General features: G+C 37.7%; 1 long non-coding RNA gene across 3 annotated transcripts in view; it reads right to left on the bottom strand.

The window, feature by feature from the left end:
- Positions 1-251: 251 nt before the first annotated feature.
- LOC115915749 overlaps positions 252-20,414 on the bottom strand; it is a 49,763-nt gene continuing 29,600 nt past the window's right edge. For all 3 annotated transcript variants that reach the window (XR_004061521.1, XR_004061520.1, XR_004061519.1), the window contains one exon: positions 252-4,148. This is a non-coding gene — a long non-coding RNA (uncharacterized LOC115915749). The remainder of the gene's footprint in view (positions 4,149-20,414) is intronic.

Genomic DNA, 20,414 nt, shown 5'->3' with positions numbered 1-20,414 from the left:
CTTGGGCATGGACAGACAGGTTGCTGTGTAGTGTCAGACCCTGCAAGAGCTGGCAGGAAGAGCTGGAGTTCAGCAGATGCCTCCATTATCCCAGCATCCTACCACTGGCTGTAGCAGTTTTAGAGCCACTCAAATCACCTTACTGATATTAGCTAGTTCTTACTTTCTCCATCCCAGTCAACATGTATCAACACAAGCAGAGAAACACAGCAGGAGTTATTATCCATCTTAACTGTGTGGTAGTACAGTTGTAATTTACCTTCATGCTGGGTGGGGCGGGGAGGGAGAAGAGAATTAATGCAATAAAAATAATAAACATGTGGTTTAGTCCAAAGTAAGAATTCATTCCTTCCTACAAAGAAATTTATTTCCTTAAACTGTTTATTTAAATTACCATAAGATTTTGGAAAGTCCAGGGCTTTTTATTCCTTTCTTACTTTTACCTGTTTTGCTCTAATTCAGCTCCTCTTTACAGAAAAGGCATAGTTTTAATCTTTTCACGTTATACTCCTTCAAGTTCTGCATTTTTATCATCTGTAGGACAATTCAGTAGTCATGGAGGAAAAAGAAACACTTGCTTTGACATTGAAATATTTATCCTGATGTGTCTATCTTATAGGAGAAAATGACAATAGTATTTCAGACGCCATGGTGTGGCAACTGGTGTTGATTTAAAATCTTTAATCACAACCACCAGAAAATATGAAAAAGAAAATACAGGGATAGGTCTGGAATTTTTTTTAAAGCATTGTCCACTGAATTATGATACAATATCACAGATTAATTTGTAGAATCCCCATCAGCTCAATAAAACTCCAGTGAGATGTATGGACAGAAATTGCACTCTTTTGACATCAGGAATAATGAAGTAGAGAAAGGAAGAAATAAAGAAATTCAACATTCAACCTCTCTGTCCCCTCTCTTTTGCACAATATTGTCTACACATGTACCATTTGCACTGGTAATTAAATTAGTAATATGATACTGGTTCCCAAACATCTCTTAGTATTTTGATTTCTCACATCTTATTTGATCTTTCATTCCTAACTGTTCCTGGTCTGTCAATGTATGCTCTCATCTCTTTCTGTTACGTGGCAGAGTATAATCTCCAAAGTTTCTTTGCATTTTTGAGGCCCACTTTAGTTTTATACTTTTCTAAATTCCTATGAAAACAAAAAAAATAGGATTTTTTTACAACTGCTTTAGGGGAAACATGAAGGCAAAGGTGTTATGGGTATCTCACCCCACATGAATGGCCTTCATTTGACTAGAAACTCAAGCTCCTTTGAAAGGTAGAGCCAAATGAGATTAAGTAGTCTTCATTATATTTGTGGAGATCCATATAATAGTTTAAAGTCTATTGACTCTGTATTTATTTCCTATTTCATTGTTTGCACACATATTTTTATAACATAAATACAATCTGTCTGAAGGACAAAATGCCATCCAGAGAGACTTGGACAAGGTCAAGGAGTGGGATTCTGGAAAACTTATCTGGTTCCTTGCTACCACCTTATACCTGCAACCAGTACAGTGTCATAGCAAGCAAGTTAGCTAGGCATACAGTCTGGATTTAATGTGGAATAGGAAATTAATCCTTTGCTAATAGATGGGTTGTTCATATAGCAGTTTAGTTAGGTTTTTTTTGTAAAGTAAATATTATATATACTGTTCATGTTAATTGTTCATGTATGTGAAATATAAGAAGGCTATTTGTGGTCTATGTCACATGGTTATGAACAAACTGCATTTGTGAAAAGGGATTGCTACTACTTTGTGGTCATGGCAATAGTTGTTTTTCATGTGTTTCTGAAAAAAACAAAGGCCAGTGTTAGCCCATTTTCAGCTCATCAAAACCAATGACTATTAAGCTTCTGGCAGTGGTTCCTCAAACTAAGCAACACTATCTGTCACTAAAACAGACTAGGGTGCGTTGCAGCATCAATTATTAATGGGAAGTAACTTTCATCTGCAGACAGCAAGTTGCAGCACCATGAACAGGAGACAACACTGTGGAAATCTGCAGATCTTTCATTAGCATCTTGTTCTGCTGCAAAAAGTTCTCCATGTCTGGTTGTGGTGTCCTACCACAAATGCTCTGATGTAATGTTTTGAGAGCAAGAGAGAACTATGTGGGTCAGTGAGCAGTTTTTTGCTTCTGGGCCCATCTTTGGATTGGCAGGAAGAAAGCTGTTGGGTAATGCATGAAGTCACTTGATGGCACAACATGAAATCAGTTCCTATGATGAATATAACCATAAATCTAGGACAGAAAAGTAATAGTGTTTTCCCAAATAATTTTATTTTAACTTCTTTGGTATGCCAGGAAAATGTCAGATGATCAACAGACTACCAAAACACCATTTTAATATCTCTGATAGTCATCAATGAAAGGAAATATTATTATTACCAATAATTGCCTGTACTAGATGTCCAGAAATATAACCCTTATCAAATGCTTTTTTTGTTAAATTTCTGGTCCATTCCAATAAAAGTTTCTTTTAATTTTTGTAAAATCATATTCTACTACCTATCATGACAGATCAAATGTGTTAATGGTGTCTTCACATTAAAAGTTTCCTTCAAAGGAGTACCAGCATGCATTCTCTTTATTTTTTTTCACTAAACATTTACACGTCTTCTGTAGAACATGCTAGCCTGAAGATCTCCATTATTAAATGTATTAAAACATAGAGGGAAATTATCTATTTCAAAATTACTGGTTAATTATTATATATTTATGATTTTTAAATTTGAGTATAAATAGTCAGATGCTTTTTTGTACTTTGATACACTCATTTTTACATAAATTTTGAAATAATATAAAATTATTCTGGCCATTTTATAATCAACACCCATGTTTTAAACTAGCCTTTAAACTCACCAGTTGCAGATTAGTTTCAGACAATGCACTAGTTTAAAGTACTTACATAAGCAGGTCAAACATAGTAAACAAGCAGCAAAAGCTCTAATAGCATCGGATTAAATCTTTTAAGTGATTTTTAGTCAGTGCTTACATGTATAAACATTTGGGGAAGTGATTGCAAAGAGGCAGTGATGACACCAAAATTTCTCTCTTCACTGTCTTAGTCAGTGATTTCTTCTTTGCTGTTAGACATATTAGACATTAAATGAATCCCATCACCATTAATCTGAATATTTGGTTTAATACAATTATCTTACAAAGGAATTTTGAAGCTATTTCCTTAAACTAGATATATCTCTGTATCTTAATCTCATAACAAGTATTAAATATAACTTAACAATATAGAATATCAGACAATGGTTGTAATGAACTTAAAGTTAATCTGGTGAAAAATTTTAATTTTGCATAGGTTCATAAAATAGGAAAACTGTCTTTCTGCATGGGGTCAAATCGTCATTTCTCCAATTCACAGAAATTTCCTTTCAATGTAGTATTGCATTAGTGAGAGATAAGTAGGTGACTGTGATAAACACAGCATTCAAAAAATTCTCTTTTCCTGCTGTTACTAAGACACTTACTATTCAATATTGTGCTGCACAGGAAATTGACTTTGCCAGACCATATAATGTTTATAAGTTATAGTATTTGGTTTTTCCTGTTTGTAAAGAAAGAGGACTCTTTGTATCTCAGCTACTGGGTCAAATTATCAAATTAGGAGAAGTAAGAATTATTTTATTCTGGGGATTGTACAAGAAGTTTTTATTCAAGAAGTACTCACTCCATTGAAGAGTCTCTGAGATGAGAGTTGTGGGTTAATAACGCATCAAAAGAGCTGCTAAGTAGAAGGCCCTAAGGATAAGTTTCTGAGAGAAAAAAAAACCTAAATTTGAGTACCAGCATCTGTCACCATCCATTACAGTTATTCCAGAGAAAGAATAATATTTAATGGAGAAAGTTCATCACAGAAAGAAAACAATCATTTCTATTATGACTATAAGTTTGACTATTATTTAAAAACTGGTTTTTTGTCTTATGGGCTGTTTTATTTTTAGTATATAAAGTCCACCATTGGTTATTGAGCTTCAGCTTCTCTGTAACACCATGTCTGCAGACTGCAGGTGGATTGCAAAGGGATTTTGGCAGTGTATTCAACCTGTTGAGAAAAATCCATTTTTCCTGCTATTACTTTCCATTGTCAGCCTCCTGCCAGTGTTCGCGGTGGCTGTCAAAAAAAAAAAAAAAAAGAAAAACAGGGAATAGAGTGATGAAATATACTTTAGAAATTAAACCAGTATTTTGTCACAGAAATAATCGTGAAAGAGAAAGTGGCTTATTAATACCTTGATACCACCTGCCATCTGAAGAAGCCCAGCCCACACTGGAGATGTAAGATTTGGACACAAATTTCTGGTATGTGATCCCAAACTACAAGCCTACTCAGTCAAAGATATGTATGTAGTTTTAGCCAGCATTCACACCGATTTGACACATAAGACCTACACAAGGTGCAGAACAATAGAGAATTAGTCCCACTGAGCTTAATAAAAACCTAGAGCGGGGGGAAAGTCATAGTTCATTTGTGGAGCTCTGAGATAAGTATGTTTTTCATAACTTAAAAATGTTCTGGGAGGTGCCAGTATAAAACAAAGTTCCAGTGCAGCCAAAAGGAAAATAGAAAACACAAATAAAAACATATGGAGACCTTTAGAAGCAAGTTTAAATTTGCCTTCTATTAACCACCAATGCACACTCCCTTTTTTCCTACAGCTCATGAGGATAGGACAGTTCTGGGTTTCCTCTCTAGATTAAGACTTTAGCTGTTTATATCCATCCAGCACTTCTTCCAAAACTGCTACATTATCCCTCTTTCTCTAACACCTGCTACATAATATTTCACACTTTTTCAGACGCACTTGAGCTACAGGGACCAGCATCACCAAAAGTTGTGCCCAACGCTGCAAATGTCTCTATGAAAGCAAGCCATCCCCTCTGCCTTTGTGTTACATGACTGAGGGTGCCAATTTTCATAGACACCATCCAAGCAACAGCAGCAGCAGCAGCAGTACAGGAGCTGACACCTCAAATTCAGCATGAATGAGAGGACTTGTGGGATTCCTCTGTCCAGCATTTCTTTTATGATTTTCATGATACATGATATTTTGAAGAAGGAATGCTGCTGCTGCTGCTGCTGTTGCACACAAGCAGCCTGTTGCAGTGGGTGAGAAGGAGGCTTTTCCAAGCCCCACACAAAGAAATGCATTAAAAATGTACACTGTGCTGTCACATATTTCTGTTTTCAGGTGGCTTATTGCCATGTAGCCTGTTGTGACACCACAAAATCTATTATATACATCTGTAGTCATTTTATGCCATGCAGAATTCATTAAAGATATGTTGGCAAAGGTTATCTTGTCCTCCCAGATTCAGGTTAGTTCATGTACACCACAAATCTCAGCCTCGTTCCTTTATTGTCCTACTCTTTGGCAAGAGTGGAAGAGCCTGGAAACTGTTCTATTCCACCTTATTAACAGCCTCTTCAAAGGTGTGTGAACAAACTTGGAGACAGCTTTGTGTCTGTCCATGCAGGGGCAAAGCCATATGTTCCAAAAAGGTTCCCATTCAAAATATTGTTCAACAAAAAGAAAAGGACATTACTGATACTGGATAAATTGTCTGAGACCATCCTCTATGGCCCAAGAGGAAATGAGGGGAGGGGAAGACTAATATTTCAGTTGAAAGGGACCTACAACATTTATCTAGTCCACTTGCCTCACCACTTCAGGTTTGATTGAAGTTATTTACCTAGATAAAAAGTTAAAGCATGTTATTCAGCACCTAACTAAATACCTCTTAAACATTGACAGGTTTGGGGCATCCCTCTATTCCCAATGTTTGGCTACCCTTTTAATAAAAAAATGCTTCCTCATAGCAAGCTCCAATCTTCCCTGAAAAAGGTTTGAACCATTCCCAGAGATTGTGCTGGATCCCCTCCCTCTCCATTTTCCTTTCTCAGAAAGTTGTAGACAGCAATGAGTTCACCCTTTAGCCCCCTTTTCTCCAAACTGAATAAACCCAGAGTCCTCAGCTGCTCTTCAAAGACACGCCTTCCTATCTTTTCAGTAGTTTGTTGACCAGCTTGTGGTATTCTGCCTAAAGAGAAGGGTGCAATGCATAAAATCTATCTCAGACTAGTAGAACTACCCAAGCTGTAGATGAAGGACTGTACTGGAGCTTGACAACTGTTGGTAGCCCTATTTCTGTTTGGGTGGCTCCTAAAAAATTTAAGTCTATTTTCAGTACCACAACATAGCTGCTCCAAAGGTCAAGGATAAAGAGGCAATGTTGTGTATGATACCCAAATTCTAATAATAAATTATAAAATAAAATAAGCTGACCTCTTTTGCTCTCCAAAACTGAGACAACTGCTCACAATAGATCCACCATAATAAGGCACAATTTTCCCAAAGTTAATCCAAGGGCCGTACTCCTGCCTGTTGGTGCTAACTTGTAAAATGACACATCATGGAAAAGAGACCAGTCATGCAGCTGTCTGGTCCTCCCCATGCAGGTGGGCGCCATGTCCATCCTGGTAATTGTTTATACAAGTCGTTGATGAGGAATGAGTCCACCACAGCTGCAGAGTACCCCTATATCCTAAAGAGGGTGTCACATTCTCTTCTTAAAAGCTAAAAGACAGTGAGGTAGACACAGGAGTTATTTTGGGATGCATGGGATAAACACTTTAATAAAATATACTCATTTGGGGAAATTAAATTCTGTTATTATTCCAGTTTTCCTGGGAAATGGCTGTTTCTACATTAACTAATCCTAGATATTGAACCAACTTGTATCCCATTGATAAGAAATGTGAGTAGCACTATATTTTCAATCCACTCTCTTATGGAGCAATACAAACACATATACCATTATACTTCTTCTACAATGGAGGTAAGATCTTTCAGTATATCCACCACCCTCTGGAAATGCTATTCACACAATATAAAAATTTCAAACAACGTTCATAGCAGAGGCAGGGGGGGAAATCTGGTTTCCTTTTTTTTTTTCCCTACCTTGGTGTTAATTATATGTGACATTGCTATCAGTGCAGTGCAGTAAAAATGAAATGGTAGCCAATGTGCATAGACGCTATGGAAATTTCAAATGACAAAAGCAACAACAAAAATTATATTTTCCCTTTCCTTTCGTATGTACTCTGCATTAACACAAGGATATGTGACTTAGCTATCCATGCACTGCAATAAAAATAAAATCAGTAGCCAATGTGCCCGGACAGAACCTGCAAATAAAAAAATTAAATTATACTCCTTTTCATCATGTAAAGAATACATGGTGTGAGGCACAAATTTCACTTCACTGCCACATGACAAATAATATGATGATAATCTGTATTTCTTTCTTATCATGAGGAAGAAAGAAAAGTAGTTTAGGGCTTGTTTTTAAAAAATTTGTTTTCATTTTATAATCACTAAAATATGTTCTAAAACACTTTCTTATATTAAGCTCATTGTGTTTATATATTTCCTAAATGAATGGGGTTTTGGTAAAATGTTAGTATCTAAAATTACTAATGTAAATAAAAATACACAGTTATTTTATGGGATAACACGGAAACAGACATCTGCATGCAACATTTTCATCATTAGATGTGTTCATGTTGGCACATTTTCATGACTTCACTGCAAAATACTATGCGCTGATTTGAAACCATCTTAAAGATTTGTTAACAACCCAAATGCTTTAGTTATGCTTGTAGAATTGTTTAATAAATTAGTAGGTAATATTGCTGTAGTGTGAGGCAATATGACCTGAAAGAGTATGCTCACAGTGGGAGCAAAGCCAGCAGCTCTTCATCTATGATCAGTGAACTGCTGATGGTCCATAGGTCCCTTGTTCAAAATGAGGGGACAGCCATCTGACTGTCCTTGTTTAGAGCTAATAAACAACATTGCAAATAATTAGGCATGTATTAGGTGCCTTAGTATTATTTTTTGACCATGCCATTTTCATTGCTTAACACAAAGATTGATTTCTTCAAAAATAGTTAGCAGAAGACAGTTGTCCAAAAGACAATGGTTTTTGAAAAAATCTGGGCTGTGTTTCAAAACAATAGCAAAAAAAAAGACATCAGTCTAGAAGACTGAGCAAGGAGCTCTCACAGTTTAATGGGTGGGGGCTCCATCTTTGGGTGCTGCTAACCAGTTGCTGTCATGGTTTAACATGAGCACAGCTGTCATGACTCAAAGTCCTCCTTGGAATAGGAGGAAGGGTCAGGCAAGGCAAGCTGCAGGGACCAAAGGCTCCTGAGGAAGCGATCTACACACTGGTCAAACCAAATCATCTTTTCTACTCTGTGTGTGTATAAGGCTTTATTCATTGTGATTGTTAGGATGGAATGAATCCTCCAAACTGTGCTTTCAACCGTGGTTGTAGGATTGTGTTCCTATACTCTCTATGGTCATGCTCTGAAGGACAAATACATAATTGAGAAATTCTCACTTCTAAAACATTTCTTAAATCCAACAAGAAAAGAGTTCAATCAGAAAGTTACTCCCCTTTCCGGGATAGTTCTGCCATAGCTGTGTGGATAAAATGATTGGAAATCAGAGCTACAGTAATTTAAATAATCTGTTAAAAAGCTACTACATTTCTGTAATGCTAGTAATTTTAAATGGCTCTTCATTTGATTCATGAACAATACATGAACAGTACATGATTCAAATGGGCAACTTTTATTAAGAATTTATCTCAAAAAAATATCAGACTGAGTGAAATCCATTGTATACTGCAGCATTTTCATATATATTTTTAATAGCATACTTTAAGGTTCAACTTCTTTCAGAACAAAGTTGACAGAGAGGTTGGGGCTGCCACAGAAGATCAAGGAACCAACAAAAGCAGAAAGATATTATACAGATAATTGTAAAGATCTTGATGCAGTTCAAGTGCTTTTGAAGCTCTGTAATGATTCCTTGCTATCAGAAACTGACAGGTTTAATTGAAGTCAAAGCTTGCTACTAAGTCATGAGATCCATAGGGGTGTAAATATTAGGGCTGCTGCTAAGCAATGAGTCACCTTAGTATTAATTGCAAAAAAAAAAAAGAATACTTTGCACTGCTTTGACAGCACGGCACATAGTAGGCTATGCTGAGAGGTGCCTTGGTATATTTGCAGGGAGGATCTTCTGCTTTTAATTCCTTTTCTAACTGGCTTTGTATGAGGGTTTGGTATCTTATTTCCCTTCATAAAACTGTTTCTCCATTGTTCCTGCCATTATGTATGAGCTACATCAATAATTAACCATGTGGCTGGAATACTGCAAACATTAAAAATTTCACCATAATCTGAGAATTTCTTATCGTTTAAACTATTAAAATATTTTTACAGTTTGACGTCCAGTATAACAGAGCAATAAAGGCAGTCACCTACAATTTTACAACCCTTGTGGTGAACATAATCATACTTCCTATGCACAGCCACTGTAGGAGTGATTTTAAAAGAAAAGTTATTGTTAATTGCCATTTTGAAGCAAATAATATATTGAGCAAGATGATCAAAATGCAAAACACTGTTTCTGCTGTGTCATAAAAGTTGAAATACACAATTCAGTGCCAAAGTGACTTAGATCAGCTGAATGCATTCTAAATTACGCTAGGCATTTAAATTGATGAGCACAAATATAATATGGACTGCAAAGGGATTAATGAATAAATATTAGGGTCTTATGTTACCAATCTACAGTCACATTTAAAAGTAGAGCTACAGTTATTAGTTATACTCAGGGTACACTTTACACACGAGACAAGGCAGTGAAGTAACTTCTCTATATAGCCTCTTACTTGAGCTGAAGAACTCCTGGGGCACAATATTTTGGTTTTGCAGATCATCTAGTTAAAGTTCATCCACTTTTCAAGGTTTTGTAGAAACCTTAACGCAGATTTTAACACATGGCACTCCTACAGCTCTACACCCACCCCTACTGGAGAGTTGCCCTGGGGGAAAAATTGGTATGGGTAGGATCCTAGGTAAAGTGTACTTCTAGGACACATTAAATTTTAAGTTGCACTTGATTTTGGGGAATGATTCTTATTTTATGGTTGAGTAAGTCAGGCCCATAATCAGGTTCCTAATACATTCAACAAACCATGAGGATACATGAAATATCTTACCAGATAATCCTCTTTAGAATCCACAGTTCAGTTATTAAATATTCCTTTCGCTCATCTCTGTAATCCAATGTTGACAGAGGTCAGTAAAACAGTGGCTAAACCCTGTATGATTAGACTAAGTCTAAGTTTTGCAATTACTCCTTTTATGATTTGTTATATTTTCCTCAACTGTTCTGACTTCTGAAAGGATGTGACCAGCATTACAGATGTCACACATGGAGGTTCCCAGAAACCACGGAGAAGGTCTTTACAGTAGTACATCAGCCAAGAGAGGGAGACCCGTCAGAAAGCTAGAGATATATATTCAGAAAGTATGTGAAAGTCAAGACAGAGACTATATACTATTTGATAGCTGAGATGACATTAGCACACTGATGTTCACAGCCACTGGATCAGCAATCACTGTTAAATCTTCATATGCAGTGAAAGTTTACAATGATGGTATTGTCCAAAAAAAATCTAGTCTCTTTTCTCCTTCTGATTATAGTTCATTTAAGGGAAGAGCTGCATGCCGCATGCTTTGAAAATGCTTTATGTGTCTTTGGTTCACAGAACACACAACACGTTTGAGTAGGCACATTTATTTAAGCAGACATATTAAATAATTTAAATGTGAGCATCTATGTCATAAATTTTGTAGTCTCTTTAATGTAGGATAAATCTGTGTATTTAAAATAGTCTTTCTTCAAAGTCATCTTTTTCTTTTTCTTTTTTTTCAAACAATCGTGAAGGAAACTCTGATGTCTGTGGCATGAACAATGCTAGCACCATCATTTTAATGTTATCCATATGGGCTTCTAATAATAGATAAGAGTTTTTAGAGATTTGCATTGTATTTCTTTGAGTTATGTAAATTCTTGATAAGGAAAGGCCGATTTCATTGGCCCTACAGTTAAAGGAAAGCAGACCCTAATTAAAAGAATTCTGTTCTGAATTAACTAGTTTGACATGTGCTAATTGACAGTTCCTGTGAAATGGTTTTAATTAAAGTCAATATGTCTTTTTCAATTAAAAGGAAATTAAGAATATACTAATATGCATTAACAACTTAATCTTCCCTCAATATCCCATACATCAGCTGGTTTTTTTTTCCAAATGTTTTTGGAGAACCATCTGACATACATCTTCTACAGTTTCATTATGGTATCTCATTATTACTCAACAAGAACACAGGCACTGGTGGAAACCCTCTACAGCGAGAAGAGAACCTGCCTATACTCCATGCATGTAGTTCCTTATCATGTGCTTGATGAAAGGTTGTCATGGTTTAGGAATGGTACTCCCTAATTGACCGCTCTCACCAAGACTCTCCTAAACCATATGTCATCAGTTCACTCCTGCTCCAACAGGATGGAGTTGGAGGCCCAAAAGGTGAAGATCACTGGTTGAGATAAGAACAGTTTATTGCAAACAGCAATGAGATAAGAAAATGGACAGTAACAACAACAATATTGACAACAAAAGTATGTAAAAGAGAGGGTTCACTCGCAAGAATTCTCACCAAGGACTCCAAGGAAATGAACAATGACAGACAATGCTACCACTTCTTTTCAATCAGAAACTATGCCCTTCTTGGAAGCCAGAGAGTCATTTCCCCCTGGCCCCAGCAATTCTGTGAGGCGATATAGAATAACCTCCAGGTCCTGGCCAAAACTGGGACAAAGGTAATACTTCCATCTTTCCCACACAGAAGGAAAAAAGACTGCTTATGACAAGATGTCTCCTTTTTTATTGCACACTGGAGTAAGTATTAGTAATTAGTCAATTAATTCAAAATTTTAATAGAAGTCCGGTGAGTAATGCTGCACTGCTGGGCTTTCTTTCGTTATTTGGCCCAAGGAAGGGCAGGATTTTCACTTTTGGGTGACATCCCTCATGGTCTATTTCAGAAGTGAATGTGGAGCAGTGTTCTGTGATTGGAATGGTTTCAATTGTATATATAAGAAGAAAATAAAAAACATGCCTCCTTGGTAGAGCAGTGCTGAAAACAACCCCATTGTTTTTGCTGGAAATATTATGTGGCTGTTTATAGCCACAAAATTAAAGATTCAAATGCTGACTTCTTGCTACCAAGTCCAAGGCTTTACTGCTACTGACTTTACTAACTAAGAAAGCATCACAAAAAGTAGCAACACCTATTTCAATAAGAATGCTATCTTGAATATGCTCACATACAGAGAACTCTGCAGAAGATTATAATCTTTGCATGTGAACTTTGCTCTTGATTTTTCATTTGGCTGTTTTCTTATTTGGCACATAATAATGAAAAACTCAGCTGATACAGTTTGGGGAGGATAGAGTCATGAGGAGAAACAAGAGAGTAATTGACTTAAAAGGTAATTATATAGTGTTAAGATCTGGTTATTGCAAAGACCATATGCCAAAGTCAAGAGAATGGATGTTCATTTAACAATAAATGTGAGGTAGAAATAGAAAAAAATAGGAAAAAGAAACTAGAAAGGTGTAGAGTTGCCACCTGTTGGATGCTGAGACGTTTGCACCCCAGCATTTGTTGTTGCAATTTTGACGTCTGTTTGTCAAAGTGATGGTCACTGCCTTGATATGCCAGGAGTGGGGAAAGCCCACAAAACATCAGAATCCACTGTGTTTGTATTCACTTATGGTCAGGTGGGAATGCCCAGGTATCTCCTCAGGGGTGGGAAGTTTCACACTGAAGGATGCAATGTTGTGGATTATGGAACACTTCGGGAGTCTTTGCTTGTTTAAGACTTTACAGATGCCTCTCCTGTCAGCACAGTTGAATCAGTTATGGTCCATCAAAAGGCATGAATACCTTCAGGCTAGTTTGAATTTCCTGCACTCTCCTGGAGGGGAGTTTTCACATCTGACCCATTATGTAAGGGAGGACACTGACATAATAAAAATCACTATACCCCTCACAGGATTTGCCTCTTATCAGCCTCTTCTTTTACATTGTTCAAGACCCAGCAGCTGCTTCCAGTGATGGGTGCACACCCATATGAAAAGAATATGTCATCTAGCCTGATTTTTACCAAAACTTGGCTGTGCTCCAGCAGTTTATAACATTTTTATGTGACTTTTAAATTACAACAAAAACACAAATATTAAAATTCAGCATATAAGTATTTACTCTAACCTGTGGCATTAAGTGACAAAGAACAGATTTTTATAGCTCAAGAAACTGCACTAGAGAGCGCAGTTAAGCTCCAGAAATGTTGGATGAAATGCTTTGGGAGGCCTTGGGTGTTGCGGTGAGGTGTTTCCACTTTTGTTTGAAGCTGTTGTCTTTCTTGGTATTTGTTGAAATTTATAGTCATTTTAAGAAGCAGCTAATATCCAAGTATTTCATGCAATTGAAATAAAAAAGACCACATTGCATACTACTCTATGGGTTTGATTAACAAAAAGAATACAGCCAGATTTTCAGGACTGTGTGACCAGACAGCTACCTATTTTTTTTCCAAAGCAAATGTCAATAAAAGGCTTAAAACTTTGTCCCAAACCATCTGCTACACATCTCACAATGCCTTATCTCAAGGCTAAAAACAAGTTGTTTTGAACAGTCTTCTTAAAGGCATATAAATTACTTACACAAAATTTTAGATTTGGGTCAAGCATCTTGATTCTCAGGCTAGATCAAGGTTTTTGGATGGTCATTATGAGACCAAGAAGTTCCCTATCCAGCTCCTCTCATTTTTTGCTTCTGGTGGGTCCCTGCAACTCTACATGAACATTTTAAAGGGAAAAATAATTCAGAAAACCTGTAATAAAGACAAGGACTAGCTAAGATAGAGACCTGGGAAAATGGCTGTTTGGTTTCACCAAAATGAGTTAAATATTCAACTCCCCTTGAGAACCCACCATAAAGGACCTGTAGTGTTATTTCAATATAGTAACTCTGTTTGACAAAAACAAGTGCAAAGATAATCAGGTCCTAGAGACTCATTTCCTAAGGAAAAATAGTAATGCATTTAGAACAGAAATTTAAATAATATCTTGATTTTTTTCCATTATTTTAAATCCAGAAACTCCTCACAACAGCAAAGTGGACTATGGACTGGCCTCTTGGATCTTTGTGTTCATTGTAGTATTTTAATATCTCATTATCTAAGGTGTGGAAACATTTATGTGCATATCTAGGACTACATAAGATTCACAGATACCACTTTTCTCAGCATCAGGTTTTTTAACCATTGCCTCAGTATGGTGCTATGCACCACTGAAATGCACCACTGAAATGGTGAAATGTGTCTCTAAATTAGCAAACACACCGATCTCAGGAAGAGAGCAGAAAATCTGGCTACTTCTATTCATTAAAATTCCATGGTACTTTGCATAAGCGGAATGCTAATCTCAGACCCTAAACTGAGATCCAGTCCCACAAACCTTTCAAATGTTCTTAAAATAGTGTAAGGTTTGGTTTACAGTCCTAGATGGTTGCAGAGCCACAATATTCTGCCTGTCCAAAATTATAGTTCTTTTTCCACTGGCTGCACTATTCTTTCTTCTCTCACCCCCTTTGTTGAAGCTTTGCTTTAAACTGCTGGGAACTTATTTCACATGTTCCCTATTGTGGCTGCATTTCATGAACAAGTGAGAGGATGTGGATGACAGCATGCAAAGCATCAGGAAAATATTTTTCCTCTTGCTCCCCTTGCTAAGCTTGTTTCGGTATTTCAACTGCTTTGTCTACCAGTGGTTAGAAAAGGGGAAAGAGGGAGGTGCATAACGTAAAAGCCACTTGACTTGAATAAGAAAACACCTATGAATAAGTTCCACTTGACACATAAAAGTAGTCATTTTGATTTGAAAAAGCCACTGTTTGCCAGGACACATAAGTGTAATGCAATTCTGGACATGTAAGAATATTCTTCTCATAGTGCAAGCATCTGCAGCAAGGTTGATGTACTCCTTCCTCATACAAGTACTCTCAAAGTTGGACAGGTTGGAAGACAAATTCTTTGTACAAGTAAAGATTGTGTTTTATATAAATACTTTATGATTATTATTGCTGTATAAGCAGTATCACTACTCTCAGGGGGAGAAAAATCACTTGTGGATTACCCTCCTGTGGATGAAGGTCTAGATGGTTTTCAGTAGTCTGACTGAAAATCAAAAGACCAGTAAGAATCAGAAGTAAACCAATTTTCAGTTCCTATGAATCTTCCAGAATGCAGCTATGTTTGTATAAATAATTAGTGAAGAAGTCTTTCTGTTTATATCCAGCCGAGCTAAACAGAGCTGTTTGTGTGGGGAATAAACTGCTGTGTTCTTGATGCAAGCCAAGCACATCCTATGAATTTTACAGTTCAAGAAAAAATTTCAGTTGGCAAGAGGTTTGCTTGAGAAATCAGCCTGTGGGACATGGGATGCTGTGGTCAATGTACAAACCTCTGGTTAGCAAGTTTTTTCTCCTCAAGCATCTCTCCTTCTTATCATTTTCCTAGCTGTGAATACTGTGTGGGTTATACATCCTCTTAATGCTTGCATTATGGAACATGTTTGGTTTTGCTGTTAGAACAGCAAACGTCTTCAACATGGATTTCCTCATGAGCTGAAAAACAGTCATGTGGGTTGTTTTTAACAAATGGCTTGTTGGCTTTGCTATTGAGAATGCTTGGTCTAAGGCACTCATCATTTGCATACTATGTCCCACATCATTTCTGTTATTGTTAATTGAATATTCACATTTCAGTGTTCCTGATCCTGGCCCTTATTTGTTTCGCATATTTTTGGTACTCAGTGGCATTAATTTTTCTGGCATTATTATTATTATTATTATTGTTGTTGTTGTTGTTGTTATTAATGCTGTTGTGTTGTTATTGTTGTTGTTGTTATATTACTATTAGAATAATTATTTTGTTAAAGACATTCTCTTGTCTGGCTGCAAAAATAAGTCTGCCTTTGTCTGTTTCATAGAGACAGGTAGATTAGTACAGAAAATAACCGTGGTTAAAGAGGGGCACCAGTCTCCATTTTAAGCTCCTATATTTAAGTATTTAAATTTTTCTCATCTTTGCTTCCATGCCTTTACATTTTGGGCTAAGCCTTTTGGCCTTTACCTTTGTTCCAAAAGTGTTTCTTAAGTGAAAGCTTGTAATTAACTAGAAAGATATGCTTTTTTAAACATAACAGAAGTTTCAACAACGAGTTACTGTTGGTAGTTGAAATATGGCATGGAGCAACTTTCCAAGTATGTTTCCTTCGACTACAACAGAGAAATCTAATTAGAGCTGTGCCTTGATCGAGATGTTGACAGCTGTATTCAGATCATTCTGAGTGCACAGACAGGGAATACTGTACTGAATATGCACAGATTAGACAGATGCTGAATGGGAGATGAGCAGAAGCAGTAAAAGATAAGAAGGGCTGTACTGGTTTTGATTAACCTCTGCAGCTCTCCTCTCCAGCAAGGAGAAATCCTACTGGGGTGCCCTTCAAGCCATTATGCAGCTCCTGGTAATTATCAAAATGGCAATCCAAAATCAGGTGATGGATTGGATTCACACTGTCTGAAATGAAATTTTATTCAACCTTTGCACCTTTGTGGGCAGCAATATGACTTTTCATGAGCTAAGGAGATGCAGAAAGAATTCAATTCTTCATAGATCTGAGACATTCCAGTCCTACTTTAACATAGACAAGCAGCTGTAGACATGTAGCCCACCAGTGTTACTTTACTAGTTAAGAGACTCTGAAGCCCGAAGGCAAAGTTTTTCTTCTGGGTCCTTCACCATTTTTTCTTTTACTCAGGGAAGATATATTTAAAAACTGAAACTATAGATGCATAGGAACTTCATGATACGAGCTTAACAGTTGGTAACCAACAAATTTTACAGTGGTGTTCATGCCATAAAAAAACAATGGTCAGATAAAGTCATTAAAGGTCAATTCATATACAGTATGATAGGACACTTTTATTCATGCCAAGCCCAGTTTTTTCTACTTGTAATTCACACCTGGCTGCATACTGATATAACATGGTTCATGTGGGCATATCCATCTATCTGTATGCCATTCACTAGAGGAGTGAAATGTCTGATATATCTGTAAAAAGAAAACACATTGAAGTGCTTCAGAGATGTGAATATGCCCACCAGAGTCCAGTGAAAGTTTATGAAAAGTACCCTGTTGAGAGTACTCATATTTCTGATCACTATCAATACTAAAATAGATAGCAATGAAAGCAGATGGGCACTATAAAGCTGTCTAAAATAGGTAGGTACCTCTGTTTCACTGTCACAGACATACCACTTCTGTCTAGTGGTGTGTTAAACCTTTTGGGTGGTTGGTTGAACTTTCATTCTGTCTTAGGTTGCAAACGCAAGATGTGGCTGGGGCTGTGTATTCTATTGGCATGTGTTAGAGGTGGGGCAGTTATCTTCTGTTAATTGGGCCACTTGTTAAAACCAGGTGGGGCAGTTTTCTTTATCTCTTCCACAACCCATCCTCCCTCCAGGGAGGTATCTTCTGTTCATGGGCCATTGAGTGTCACTGCAAAACTGATAAAATTACATCATCTCATTGTGAGATGCTCCGCCCAGGGGGAGGAGCCAAGCATTCCTACCTGGATAGAATCTGATATTTAGAATGCCACAAGCAGCATTTTCCCTCTGGAATTCCAGAGGAGCAGCTTTCTTTTCCACTGGATTCCCAGAGGAAGACCAGGCCTACCTTAACACCACTGGACTTTCAAAGGAAAGCTACACCCTTCTACAGGATCACTGCTTCAACAGAACCACACCTGTCACTCCAGGAGGACTGCAGCCAACATTCAATCAGACTGCTACCAACACCCTGACACACAGGGTGTCCGGTCAGATTTTTGATTCTGTCAGTGTTGTTTTATATTTTTATTTTTCCTGCATTTTTATTTTTCCTAATAAATAACTGTTATTCCTACTCCCATGTCTTTGTCTGAGACCCCTCTTAATTTCAAAATTATAATAATTTGGATGGAGGGAGTTTACATTTTCCATTTCAAGAGACACTCCTGCCTTCCTTAGCAGACACCTGTCTTTTCAAACCAAGACACATACCCATGTTGCTCACAAGCAAATTGGAAATGTCAGTATAAGACACCAGGAAAACAAACATGCAAAAATTCAGCAGGAGGAATGGGTGTACTAGAAGGACCACCTTTTCTGCAGGCATTGCTATTTTTCTGCTGTAGTCCACTTCAGACTTACAGAAGTGACTACACTGCCATTCTCTAACATTTGTGTGATGTTTGTCATCTTAAAGATGTAAGAATACTTCAAGAATATTACACTTTTTGGAAAGTGCTTTTGTAAACTGCATATCTCTGAAGTTAAAAGTTAATATGACCTCAAAAACATTAGATCAAATGCTGCAGTGAAGCTTTGTCATGTTCTTGTTTGGGTAGTTAACTGTTATGGCCTTGATCCATGAAATGTCTTCCCACACCAGAAAAACAGCCCACTGGCATAACGTGACTGTCTTTGCATAGATCAGATTGCAAGATTAGAGACTTGATGTGGTTTTAAAACAAGGTCAGAATGTGGTCTTATGTCAGACCTTACACAGCCCAGTTGAAACCAATGGGGCTGTGGGATTGAAAAAAAACTCACAGATGAGAATGAAGAATTTCCAGTTTGATCTTTCACATTCTACATAATCTCTGTATTCACATGTTGAAAATGGGATGTAATTTTATATTTTATAGTTTGAATCATATAGAATCAGCATAATTTATGCAGGATCCCACATGCCTGTTAAGTAGTCAGAATGCTTTTCACAAGGAGAAAGCATATATAAAGACAGATCTATATATGAATGTGTGCAACTGTCCTGGTTCAGGACAAAATTAGGGGAAATCTCCAAAAGGGAGTGCCCCCCCCCCCCCCAAACACCGGGTTCGGGAAGGAATTCCTCAGAGGAGCAAAGTGGAAAACAAAACCTATTTATTGACAAATAACAAAAGAACACTCCCCAACACAACACAAGAAAAGAAAAGAAAAACCAGTTCAGTGTTGTGGAGGGTGCCAAGCTTCTCTTGCAGGCTCCAGAGATCCCGCCGGACGTCGGACGTCCCAGGTCAGGTCCAGAGCCGGTCCAGTATCTTCAGGGGAGGGTAAGAGAGAGAGGACGAAAGAAAAGGGAAAAAGAGGGGGAAAAAAAAAACAGCGCAGAAAGCAGCCAAGGGAGAAAAAAAAAGCAGCTATCAGCTAGGGCTAAGGCAGTAGCAAGCAAGCGAAGCACCAAGCAGAAGCAAGCCGGCCAGCCAGCCAAGCAGCTCAAAGCCAGGAAAACAAAAACCAAAAAAAAAAAAAAGCAAAGTGCACCCAGTCCCCCCTCCCTCCTCCCTCCCCGCCCCGCCGTGGCAAGACGGCCGGGAGGTGGGGGGGAGAGAGAGAGAGAGAGAGAGAGGAAAAAAACCACAGCTGCCAGACACAATACACGATATTGGGATAAAAGCGGTCATCCCACGACAGCAACGAACAGACCAAATTTACTGAGAATAACTTACTGGAGAGGAACTCTAGCTTTGACATTTTACACCAGTTTGCAGGACTCTGGAGGACAACTTTTTGTCCTCTTGTGTCAATAATTAAAAGGGATTTTGAAATCAATTTAATTTCTTTTCCTATTTTAAGTAAACCCAGAATGGAAGTTTGCTGTGACGATGGGGAAGCATTAACCCAAGGTTTCTAATAGGCCAAACTCAGCAATGTATCAAGACACAGAAGCATGTAAGCAACTTATGTTTGTGACTGTACAGTGCAAGGAGTATGTGCAGGGACCCCTCTTTCCCTGCTGCAGTGAGTCTAGAAATTAAGTCTAGAAAGACCAAATAGTATTTAATCTAACCAAGGATGACAAAAAGGTCTTTTTCAAATATATAAATAACAAAAGGAAAACAAAGGATAACTATTAGTAAATGGAGGGCACTCTGGTGAGAGAGGACACAGAGAAGGCAGAGTTATTGAATATCTTTGCATCTGTCTTCACCAATAATATCAGCCCCCAGGGATCTCTAAGCCAGGAGACCAGGGTGTATGAATGCCAGGAGGAAGACCTTCCTTCACTGAAGGAGGATTGTGTCAGAGAGCACCTAAATGAATTTCACATCCACAAGTCCACAAGCCATGACGGGATGCATCCATGAGTGCTGAGAGAGCTGGCAGACATCATAAATAGGCCTCTCATGATCATCTTTGAGGGGTCATGGAGATCAGCAGAGGTGCCTGAGGACTTGAAGTAAACAAATATCATTCCAGTCTTCAAAAAGAGCAAGAAAGAGAACAAAGGGATCTACCATCCAGTCAGCACCACCTCGATTCCTGGAAAGAAGATG

This window comes from Camarhynchus parvulus, chromosome Z (assembly GCF_901933205.1).
Source record: "Camarhynchus parvulus chromosome Z, STF_HiC, whole genome shotgun sequence".
Lineage (NCBI taxonomy): Eukaryota > Metazoa > Chordata > Aves > Passeriformes > Thraupidae > Camarhynchus > Camarhynchus parvulus.
This window is presented reverse-complemented; position numbering and strand designations above follow the sequence as displayed.